Here is a 12,262-nt window from a genome sequence, read left to right as displayed (position 1 = left end):
ATTTTAATTCAAATAAGGGGAACAATAAGGCTAGTCAGTTGTATAAAAGCACTAGAGAATTTGGAGGAAATCAGAATAAGCTCAGGGTGCTAAATTTCTGTCACAAGGTTCAGGTAAGGGGCCAGAAAGTTTCTATGACTTCTCTAAAAGACTAATCAAGGAAGATCCTGCAGCTGCAGGGTTGAGATGAGTAACTATCATAACAAAGTCTAATCCTGTAAGTGACTGATATATAATACAAACTGAGGTCACAACCTCACAGGGTCCCAAGTTATATGAGGGTACTGGCCAGCAAGAGTGTGGTGACTTTGTACCATGTCCGCTTAGGTAAGCTAGAACTTCAGTCCCCAGAATTCCCTTCGCTGTACAGTTCTGAATCAAGAGTTGCTAGAGATCTGGAAGGTAGACATGAAGCAGCACCCATCCTTATGTTAAGAAGTCAGTGTAGGGTTAGGGGCTGTGTGCACTGATCTTGTCAGTCAGGCCTGCAGCTCCTCTACTCCTGCTCCATTTTTTCTTTCAGCATCTTTGATTTCTGAGCTAGTACGTGTACAGTTCTGTGATGAAGAGAACTGACTTCTACTAAAAGTAAACTGCATCATCAAAGTCAAAGGCAGTGAGAGATACAGAGGGTTCCAATTTGTATTTGTTTTCTCCCTCTTCAAAAACAGGAAAGTATATGGATGGACTAAATAAATCTACAAATATAAACTAATTAAAATCCCATATTTTAATTCATCTATCAGGCAAGGATAAACATGAACACTGTGGTTTATTACACAGGATTACAAATAATTCCTTAAATATTGTTGTTATTAATTCCTTTAATACATGTTGCTATGTATACCTTTAGCACATTAAAAAAACCTGCTAATTACTACTCCTTGGTGTACATGCGCCAGATTTTATCTAGCTACTATTCCAGTGACAAACATTCAGAATGCCCCAATCTCCTGCTATCATGAGTGAGTAACCAGGTACAAGTCCTTCAATGGCCTTATATAATATATTTTTCTCTTCCTTTCTCCCTCTCTAAAAGCTCTATTCTATTTATTGGTTTATTAGTCTGGTTGTGTTCTAATACAATACTGGTTTTACTACTAGGATTTCAAAGTATGTTTTGATATCTGAAAGAGAAAAGTCCCCTCTTTATTCTTTAAGCTTTTCTATATAAATTTTATTTTTTACTTTTATTTTTTGTCTGCACCCATGGCATGTGGAGTCACTGCAGTGACAGTGCCAGATCCTTAACTGCTGCACCACAAGGGAACTCCCAAGGTCAGTCTCCCAAGGCAATAGAAATAAAACAAAAATAAACCAATGGGACCGAATCAAACCGACAAGCTTTTGCACAGCAAAGGAAACCATAAAAAATAAACAAACAAAAACACAGCCTACAGAATGGGAGAAAACAGTTTTAAATGATGCAACTAACAAGGGCTTAATCTCTAAAATATACAATTTATATACCTCAACAGCAAAAAACTAACAACCCAAATGAAAAATGGGCAGAAGGCCTGAACAGACACTTCTCTAAGGAAGATATATAGATGGCCAATAGGCACATGAAAAAAAACGCTCAACATCACTAATTATTAGAGAAATGCAAATCAAAACTACAATGAGGTACCTACCACCTCACACAGTCAGAATGGCCATCACTAACAAGTCAACAGATAACATATGCTAGAGAGGGTGTGGAGAAAAGGGTACCCTCCTACACTGTTGGTGGGAATGTAAACTGGTACAACCACTTTGGAAAACAGTGTGGAGATACCTCAGAAAAACTAAATATAGAACCACCATATGACCTAGCAAGCCCACTCCTGGGCATATACCCAGATGAGACTTTAATTCAAAAGGATACACATACCCCAATTTTCACAGCGGCACTATTAACAATAGCCAAGACATGGAAGCAATTTAAGTGTCCATCAACAAATGAATGGAAAGACACACACACACACACACACACACACACACACACACACACACACACACACAGGAATATTACTCAGTCCTTACAAAGAATGAAGTGTTGATTAATATATTCTTAATATATTAGTTGGTTCTGGGCTGCTACAACAAAATATCATAGGTGATTTATAAACAATAGAAATTTATGTTTCACAGTTTGGGAGGTTAGAACGCAAAGGTCAGAGTGCCTGCATGGTCAGCTGAGGGCCCTCTTCAGGTTTTCAGATTTTTTATTATATCTTTACATGATAGAAAGGGCTACAGTGCTCTGTTGGCTCTCTTTTGTTTTTGTTTTGCTTTTTAGGGCCGCACCTGTGGCATATGGAGGTTCCCAGGCTAGGGGTCAAACGGGAGCTACATACAGCTGCCAGCCTATCCCACAGCCACAGTAACATGGGATCTGAGCTGTATCTTTGACCTATACCACAGCTCATGGCAATGTGGGATCGTTAACCCACTAAGCAAGCTGGGGAACGAACCCACATCCTCATGTTTCCTAGTCAGATTTGTTTCCACTGCGCCACGACAGGAACTCCAGCTCTCTTTTATAAAGCCATTAATCTCAGTCATAATGGCTCCAACTTCCTGACTTAATCCCCTCCCAGAAGACCTATCTCCTAGTGCCATCACCTTGGGTACTTTTTTTTTTTTTTTTTTTTTTTACTTTTTGCCTTTTCTGGGGCTGCTCCCGAGGCATATGGAGGTTCCCAGGCTAGGGGTCTAATAGGAGCTGTAGTTGCGGGCCTACATCAGAGCCACAGCAACACAGGATCCAAGCAGAGTCTGCGACCTACACCACAGCTCATGGCAACGCCAGATCCTTAACCCACTGAGCGAGGTCAGGGATCAAACCCAAAACCTCATGGTTGCTAGTCCAATTCGTTAACCACTGAGCCACGATGGGAACTCCCCAACTTGGGGAGTTACAACATGTGAAATCTGGTAGGACACATTCAGAACACAACACACAACAAAATTTTCCAATTTGCTACCTCTTAAATAGGAACCGGTCATCAGCAGTGCCTGAGTGTCCTTAAAAACTTCTAGATTGTTAATTCAATCTGGTGTGGAAAGTCTGAGGTTCCAGTAGATAAACCACTCTTCTCATACTTATAAACCTCTATCTGGTTTCCGATGTTCGATGTTATTTAGAGCCCTTAGCCTTTGAAGCCCAATATAAGAATTTATCTAGTAACCAAAGAAATTTTACAAAAAACACTTTGTCGATGACAAGAATTTTCAGTCTTGACAAAATCTTAAGCTTGACTTTGAAGCCTCTCCTATTTAATACGGCAGGACTCTTGGTTGCTTTTAGAGATACTGACCACTGTCAGTTGAAGTCAAACTAAGCCCACTACACAGTAGCTTGCTTGCTTGATTTATTTATTTAGCAAGACTTTCTCAATGAAGACAAGGGCACTCATTTATATTCTGGGAAAAGCTCCTCATCTTGCCACAGACTAAAACATTGAATCGTACTGTGTTAAACTATCTCATTATATCCTCCATGTCTGGTAACTTCTCCTCCACTGTTTCCATTTCCTTGTCTCTCTCTGCTCCACCATGCTTCCAATTCACTCTATTTCTCTCTCATTGCATCTAGTCTGATGTTTAACCTATCCAATGAGCTTTTTGTAATTGCGTATTTATTTTATGAAATAACTTCAAACATATTTCAAAGTTGAAAAAATTTTACACTGAAAACCTGTTTACTTATCACCTAGGTTGTATCATTAACATTGTAGTATTCTTGTTTTATCATTTAGCTATCCATCTATCCATTAACCCTTCTTGTTTTTAGTGCACTTCAAGGTTGCAGATATCAGTTATACTTCAACCTAGGTACTTTAGCATGCAAATCATTAAATATTTGTTTATAGGTTTTTTCTTTTGCTGTACAATTTACATACAACAAAATACACTAATCTTAAATGTACATTCACTGAGTTTTGACAAATATGTCATTCTGTTTTTGAGATTTATCCATGTAGCTGCACATATCATTAGCTTGCTCTTTTTAATCACTGATTAGTATTATATTACATGGATATATGATAGTTTAAAAAATCTATTCTCTGATTGATAGACACCTGGGCTGATTACAGTTTTAGGCTATTATGAATAAAGCTCCTATGAATAATTTTTGTATGTCTTTTTGCAGTTATACATTTTCTTTATTTTTAGGAAAGACCCGGGAGTGAAACTGTTGGGTTATAAGATAGTTATATATGGAGTTCCCTGGTGGCCTAGCAAGTTAAGGACTTGGCACATTGTCACCACTGTGGCAGAGGTTTGATCCCTAGCCTGGGAACTTCTGCATTCAGTAGGCATAGCAAACAAACAAACAAACAATAAAACAAAACAAAACAAAAACCATTAAAACATAGGTATATGCTTAGTTTAATAAAAATATCCCAGACTTTTTTTCTAAAGTGATTGTACCAGTTTACATTCTCAACAATAAAATGTGAGAATTCCAAGTACTTTACAATCCTGCCAACATTTGGTATCACAGTCTTTCTAATTTTAGCCATTACTGTTGGTTATATAGTAGTATCTCATAATTGTTTTAATTTGCATTTCACCAATGACTGATACTAAGCACTATGTTTTTATTGACAAATCACTTATTTTGTGAAGTGTCTGTTTAAACTGTCCATTTTCAAACTGTCCATTTAAAAAAAAAAACAAACCAATTTTTGAAAACGGACAGTTTGAACAGTTTGTTTGCTTTTTCTTATTAAGCTGTAGGAGTTCTTTATATAAACATCAGTTCTTTGTCACATATATATTTTGGGAATATGTTTTCCTGTTCTTGACTATTCATTTTTTTAATGACGTCTTGTGATAATAATGGGTTTTAATTTTGGTGAAGTAGAATGAATATTTTTTTTCTTTTTTTGGTTATCACTTTTTGAGACCTAAGAAACTGTTGCACAAGTCATGAAACTATTCCGTTTTCCCCAAAAAGCTTTATGGTTTTACATTTTATTTTTATGTTATGCTCTACCTCAAGTTAATCCTTGTGTTTGATGTGAGGTAGAGGTTGAGATTCACTTTTTTCTATATGGATATTCAGTTATTTCAGTGCTCTTCATGGGAAAAAAACTTTCCTTTCCCTGTTGGACTGCTTTGGTGCCTATATCAAAAATTCCATAAACATGAATCTATTTCTGGGTGCTCTTTTTCACTCATGTATTTGATACTATGTCAGTGTCACCATCGTGATTACTATGGGTTGACAGTAAATCTTGAAATCAGGTACTGTAAGTCCTCCAGTTTTGTTCTTTTTCAAGACTGCTTTGGCTATTCTAAGTCCTCTGCATTTCCACTTTTATTTTGTTTTAGTTTATTTATTTGGTCTTTTTAGGGCCACACCCACGGCATATGGAAATTCCCAGGCTAGGGGTCAAATCAGAGCTACAGCTGCTGGCCTACACCACAGCCACAGCAACGCAGGATCAGAGCTGGGTGTGTGACCTATACCACAACTCACAGCAACATTGGGATCCTTAACCCACTGAGCTAGGCCAGGGATCAAACCCACGTCCTCATGGATACTAGTAGGGTTCATTACTGCTGAGTCACAACAGGAATTCCTCCACATAAATTTTAGAATCATCCTGTCAATTTCTAGAAAAAAGTGTGCTGCAATTTTTATTGGGATTATACTCAACCTACAGATTGATTTGTGGAAAACTGACATCTTAAAAATATTGTGTTTCCCTTCGGTTTTTACTTGACTGTTTATATAATCTAAACTTAAATAGACATTTTTGTTAGGTTCTTATTTGTTTATTTTGTATTCAATCTTTTGTTTAAATATTTTATTACATATTCAAATTGGATAATTCCAATATATAAAGCTTTTGGAGGGGGAGGTCTTATCTGTTGTTGGTTGTTTCTGTTCACACTATTTCATGCTGGCTAATTTCTTTGGTATTTTTTTTTTTTTTTTTTTTGCCCATGCTTCCAGCACAGAGAACTTCCTGAGTGAGGGGATCAAACCTGTCCTATAGCAGTGGCCTGAACCACAGCAGTAACAACACTAGATACTTAATCCACTGAGCCATCAGGAAATTCTGGTATTTGGTCATTTTAAAATTATGACTGTATATCTGATTGAATTTTATTGGTGGGAATCCTAATTACATAAATTGGGGCTGCATTATTCTAGGAAGGATTTACAATTGCTTCTTCTGGAGGCAAGGGTGAGGGGCATGCCACTGAATAGGGATATTATTCCTCTTCGTGTTCTACCGTGATGTAAAAACTCTCAGGTTCAATCAGGCTCCTTAAAAGAAGCCAAGGCTTAACTGTGCTCACAAATCTGGTTTCGTCAACTGCTAATTGCTCAGAATTTGATTTTTCCTATTTGTTCTTTTCTTGAGAGTAGAGAAGGGGGTCTGTTAGAGATTTCCTTTTCTTTGGGGGGAAAACAATATATCAAAATCATTAGGCAAAATCATTAGGAGTTTTGGGAGCAATTTTCTATGATCTATTTCTTCATTAGTGAGAAGACCCCTCAGAGCATGTAGTCTATTGTAACGCTGGATAAGAAGGACTTCACTGAGTTTTTAAATTATAATTTATTGTTAGAAGATATTAACTAAGATCCTGACACATAAAAATCATAATTTGATAAAATAAAAAAAATTTAGGCCATGATATTTTGGAAGAGACTCATAATAAACTCAGTTATAAAAAATACTATAATAGGGAGTTCCCATAGTGGCACAGCAGAAACGAATCCAACTAGGAACCATGAGGTTGTGGGTTCTCTCCCTGGCCTCGCTCAGTGGGTTAAGGATCCAGCACTGCCTTGAGCTGCGGTGTAGGTGACAGACATGGATCGGATCTGGCGTTGCTGTGGCTGTGGTGTAGGCTGGCAGCTGTAGCTCCAATTAGACCCTAGCCTGGGAACCTCCACATGCCTCAGGTACGGCTCTAAAAAGACAAAAAATAAAATAAAATAAATAAAAAATACTAAAATATGATCAGTTACTGGGGATGAGAAGATACATAGGTATAATCTATAACTTCTATAAACTAGTCCTTTAAGAATTTATCTTGGCACTGAAAGAACCTGATAAACAAAATAACCCCTTGGCAGCACTCATGTTCCATTTAATTTTCCCTTGAGGACAGGAAAGATGGAATAACTTGAAGATCACGAAAAGCAAAATTACTAGTTTTTGAATCACTACCTAAAAATTAGTTCATTTAATGTTTCTATCTTAAAACACCAACACAGATGTTTGGCCTCTCTGCCTTGAAACTCTATGCTTTTGTAAAAAATGTTCAGAATGTCACATTAAATCCTCACAAGCAACATTGTTGCAATAAGAACATAAATACTAATAAATCCCAAGTTGGTAATAAATAACCCATTAAAACAGAAGTATCTCACGTGAACCCATTTATAACTGAAAAGAGCCTCTATATAATATTAAACAACAGCATATGCTGGAATGAAGACAGGATCTATTTTTATGTATTTATGAAGTACTGAATTATAAAATATGAAGTGCTCAGCAAGGCAGGTGTATTTGGAAGCAGTAAAAAGAATCCATGCTTTCCCCTTACCCCCAAATATGATTATTCAAATGAAAAAGAAAAGTATGTGTGGTCTAAAGGTACCTAGCTATTCCATAAGTAATTACTCATCAGCATATGCTAAAATTAAATTTAGAGAAAGCTTTGTAACTTAGTCCTTCAGTTAATAATAGCACAGAAAGTACAAACTGAAAAAAAGCTTCCTAAAAACAGTTTTTGTAGTTTTATCACCAGTTACAGGGAACTAGGAAATTACCTAACTTTAGGGCTTCTGAGAACCTTGATCTATTAATTAAATTCCTTTATTCTCTATGATAGTACCCAAGTATTATAACAAAGTAACAAAAGTAGCAAAAGACATATGACCTTTTTTAGGGCAAATTTACCATGTTTTATTCTTCTCATAAAGGTTCAATAATTTCCTTCCTATAAAAATCAGAATCTTTTAAATTATAAAATAGGCTTATGTTTTGCATAATTTAATTACACTTATGTGTGTATATGTGTGTGTGTGTGTTTCAAGCAGTGAAAAGTTTAAATGTAAGTCAAAATTCTTCTAATCTTATATGCTAAAGATAACCATATTAAGGATTTAGTGTAATATCCTTCCAGATTTTTACTATGCTATACATACATACATGTAATTTTAGGTCAAAAATAGAATTATATCTACTTCAGGTAACTTCCTTTTTGCCCACCTAGAAATATATAACAGATGTTTTTTCTATGAGTACACAGATATACCTCTTTCTATTTAGTAGCTGAGTAGTATTCTAAAGAAGAATTGTACCATAATTATTCAACATCCAAATTTAAACATTTAGATTGCTTTCAATTTCTGCTAATACAAACTGCTAATAGTTAGTCTCTTATGCCCTAAAGTAAGAATGTACTTCCAATAAAGGTGACTCATCTCCTATTTTGTCAATTTGTTTAAACAAACTACCAGGTGCTTGTTACAAGATGACATTTTTGATGCTAGATTATAAATTAGAATTTCTGAGAAAGGTAACCTTTGAAATGAGCTTGGAAAGATAAACATGCCCTGCAAAAAAATCTAACAGCAGCATCCTAAGACATCAATGTGTATTAAGTTAGAAGATTATAAACAGTAATGATACCATTAACACCCATACATGCAGTTTAAGAAATAGAGGATTATCACTACCTTGGAAGATCTCTATGTTCACATCCTTCCTCTTTACTTCCCAAAGGTAATTTTGTTCAGTATTTTATTACCGCTTGATTCCCACCCCCCCCAGATTCATTAGGGTATAATTGATGGATGAAACGGTAGTATATAATGTGATGATTTAATATATGTATACAATGCTTTTCTATTCTTTCGAGTTTTACTGTATGTGTTCTATCCCTAACTTAAATATCTCTAAATAACATATTACATGCTTTGAATTTTATATGAATGAAAGTGTATTGTAATTGAAATGTCTTTTTTTAAAAATAAAAGTTTCTTAAGACTCATCCACATTGTTCTTTATAGCTGCAATTCATTCATCATCTCTGCTAACTAATACGGGGGGTTTTTTTGTTTGTTTGCTTGTTTGTTGCTTGTCAGACCCACACCTGAGACATATGCAAGTTCCCAGGCTAGGGGTCAAATCGGAGCTGCAGCTGCTGGCCTATACCACAGCCATAGCAATGCAGGAGCTGAGCCACAGGTGACAGAAATGTCGGATCCCTAACCCACTAAGCAAGGCCAGGGACTGAACCCACATCCTCATGGATAGTACTTGGGCTTGTAACCCTCTGAACCACAGCAGGAACTCCTCTGCTAAATAATATTGTAACATAAGAAAACAGCATCATTTATTTATACATTCTACTGCTGGTCAGCATATGAGTTGTTTCCAGTTTTCTGCTATTTCAAAAAATTTTCCTGTGAATATTTTTGTGCATATCTTTTGCGGTATGTGGGTAAAAACTCCTTTAAGAGTGGAATCACAGGGTCATTGGATACTTTCATATTTAGCTGTATAGGAAAATATTATTTCTTGTTATATCTTACTAAATTTTCTAAAGGTATTACACCATTTTATATTCTTTTTTTTTTTTTTTTTGTCTTTTGTTTTTTTTGATGTTGTTGTTGTTGTTGTTGTTGTTGCTATTTCTAGGGCTGCTCCCGTGGCATATGGAGGTTCCCAGGCTAGGGGTTGAATCGGAGCTGTAGCCACCGGCCTACACCAGAGCCACAGCAACGCAGGATCCGAGCCGCGTCTGCAACCTACACCACAGCTCACGGCAACGCTGGATCGTTAACCCACTGAGCAAGGGCAAGGACCGAACCCGCAACCTCATGGTTCCTAGTCGGATTTGTTAACCACTGCTCCACGATGGGAACTCCCACTTTATATTCTAATAAGTGGAGTTAACATGTTCTTTTTGTTCCATAACTTCACCAATACTTAACATTATCCGGTTTCAAAAATTATTACAAAATAGTGAGTGTAAAATGCTATCTCATTGTGGCTTTAATTTACATTTCTCCAATTATTGACATAGATCATCTCTTTAAAAAATGTTATCTTTTACATACACTAATTATTCAAGTGGATTTCCTCTACTCAGAGATATTTTAAGTCTCTTGCCTATTTAAAATTTGGGTTGTGTTTTTCTTATTGACTTGTAGTTTTTATAATCTAAGTACTAATCCACTGGCAGTCATATGCTTTGCAAACATCTCTCACTCTGAAGTTCACAGTTTCACTCTCTTTATGGTATTTTTTTGATGAACAGAAGTTCTAATTCTAACGTAGCAGAGTTTAGCAATCTTTTCTTTTTAACTGAGGTAAAATTGATGGTCTATAACCATCTTTTAAGACTGGCACTATTTGTACCTTGTGAAAGAAATCTTTCTTTACCCCAAAGTCATAAGGATATTTCCTTTATGCTGTTGGAAAAACTATATAGGTTGGCTTTTCATATTTAAGCATTTAATCCACATAAAACTGATTTTAGTGTATGGTATGAGGTATCTGTACATTTTTTGTATACACGGTTCATTATGTGTACATGGTCTCCCAACCATCCCAGTACTAAGTTGCTGAATTTTTTACCTCCTTTGCCACTGATCTGAAACACCAATTTTGTCATAAATCACGTTTCTATACATGTATACATCTGTTTATAAACTCCACATTCTCTTATATTCAACTTGTTTATGACTGTGCCAACATCCCACTGTCTTAATTACTGTAAACTAATTTTAAAAATTTGTGTTATTGTGTATGTAACCCCCAAAAAATTGTAAGATATTTAAAGTGTACACTGAGATGATTTAGGTATACTTTATGAAAAGATTATAACAACTGAGTTAACACCTCACCTTACATATTTCTCTTCTTTTGTAAAACCATTCAAGCTCAGCACTCTTAGCAATATTAGTTATATAATACAGTGTTATCCACTGTAGTCGCCATGTTTTACATTAGATACCCGAGCCTTAGTCATCTTATAGCTAGAAGTTTCTACCTGCTATCAACCTCTCCCTATTTCCTCCACCCCTCAGCCCTTGGCAACCATTTTCTACTCTGTTTATAAGAGTTTGGCCTTTTTTGAAAAGGTTCCATATATAATACCATGCAGTATTTGTCTTTCTCTGACTGGTCTGTTTCATTTGGCACAATGCCTTCAAGGTTCATCCATGTTGTTGCAAATGGTAGAATTTCCTTCTTTCTCATGGCTGAGTAATATTCCATTGTATTGCATAAATATACCACATCTTCTTTATCCACTCACCCAGTGATGGATGTTTAAGTTGCTTCTGTGTCTTGGTTATTGTGACTAATGCTGCAGTGAACATGGGAATGCAGATATGTCTTTAATATACTGTTTTCATTTCCTTTGGATACATAAAACTATTTTTTACAATGCTTACACCAATTTACCTTCCCACTGACAGTGCACAAGGGTTCCTTTTTCTCCACATCCTTGCCAATACTTATTATCTCTTGTCTCTTTGATAACAGCCATTCTAACAGATGTGAGGTGATTTTGATTTGCACTTCTCTGATGGTTAGTGATGTTGAACACATTTTTGTGTACGGTTGGGCAATGTATATGTCTTCTTTTAAACTAATTTTTGATATGTGACAAGGCCAAATCTCATGCTTTTTTTTTTTTTTTTTAGGCGTGTGTTGGTAAGTCTCGGACTTTTGCTCTTCCAGTTGGGATTCTGATGGGAATTTCAGTAACTCTATAGATTATTTTTGGAAGAAATGATATCCTTATAATATTGAGTCTTCCAAGCCAAGAACATGGTATATCTTTCCATTTATTGAGGCCTTTTTTCATCTACAAATTTTGTTATTAATTATACACTATAATTCTCACTTTCCAATCTACTAGGATTTTACACGCATTTTACTCAGTTTCTCTGGTACAGACAGTCTTTGAAATCTCAGTTTTTAATCACAACTTTCTGCCTGTACAAAAAATTTAAGAAAGGATTTTTGCATAGCTTATAAAGAATATGATGCCAACATCACAAAGACAGGATGGGGAAATCAAATTGTTTGCTTCTCCTAGTATCTTCATTATTTTGTGGGAAGTTTATCTCTAAGATCATATACATATTTCACAACCAATTGGAAATTTTTTGTGTTTTACCCACACAAAGTACTTACTAAACACTTAATTGAGCAATTCATTTCTCATTTGGATTACTCACCATTCGCTGCCCTCCAATTTAATAGTACAACTGAAAACTGAC

General features: G+C 35.8%; 1 protein-coding gene across 11 annotated transcripts in view; it reads right to left on the bottom strand.

The window, feature by feature from the left end:
- SBF2 (SET binding factor 2) overlaps positions 1 to 12,262 on the bottom strand; it is a 451,285-nt gene that overhangs the window by 150,684 nt on the left and 288,339 nt on the right. The window lies entirely within an intron of this gene.

The sequence above is a fragment of the Sus scrofa genome, chromosome 2 (assembly GCF_054392235.1).
Source record: "Sus scrofa isolate SSC_HxYL_T2T_F1_AM1 chromosome 2, Sscrofa_HxYL_maternal_Yorkshire_Landrace_v2.0, whole genome shotgun sequence".
Classification (NCBI taxonomy): domain Eukaryota; kingdom Metazoa; phylum Chordata; class Mammalia; order Artiodactyla; family Suidae; genus Sus; species Sus scrofa.
Note: the sequence above shows the minus strand (reverse complement) of the source record. Positions and strands in the feature narration are given on the sequence as shown.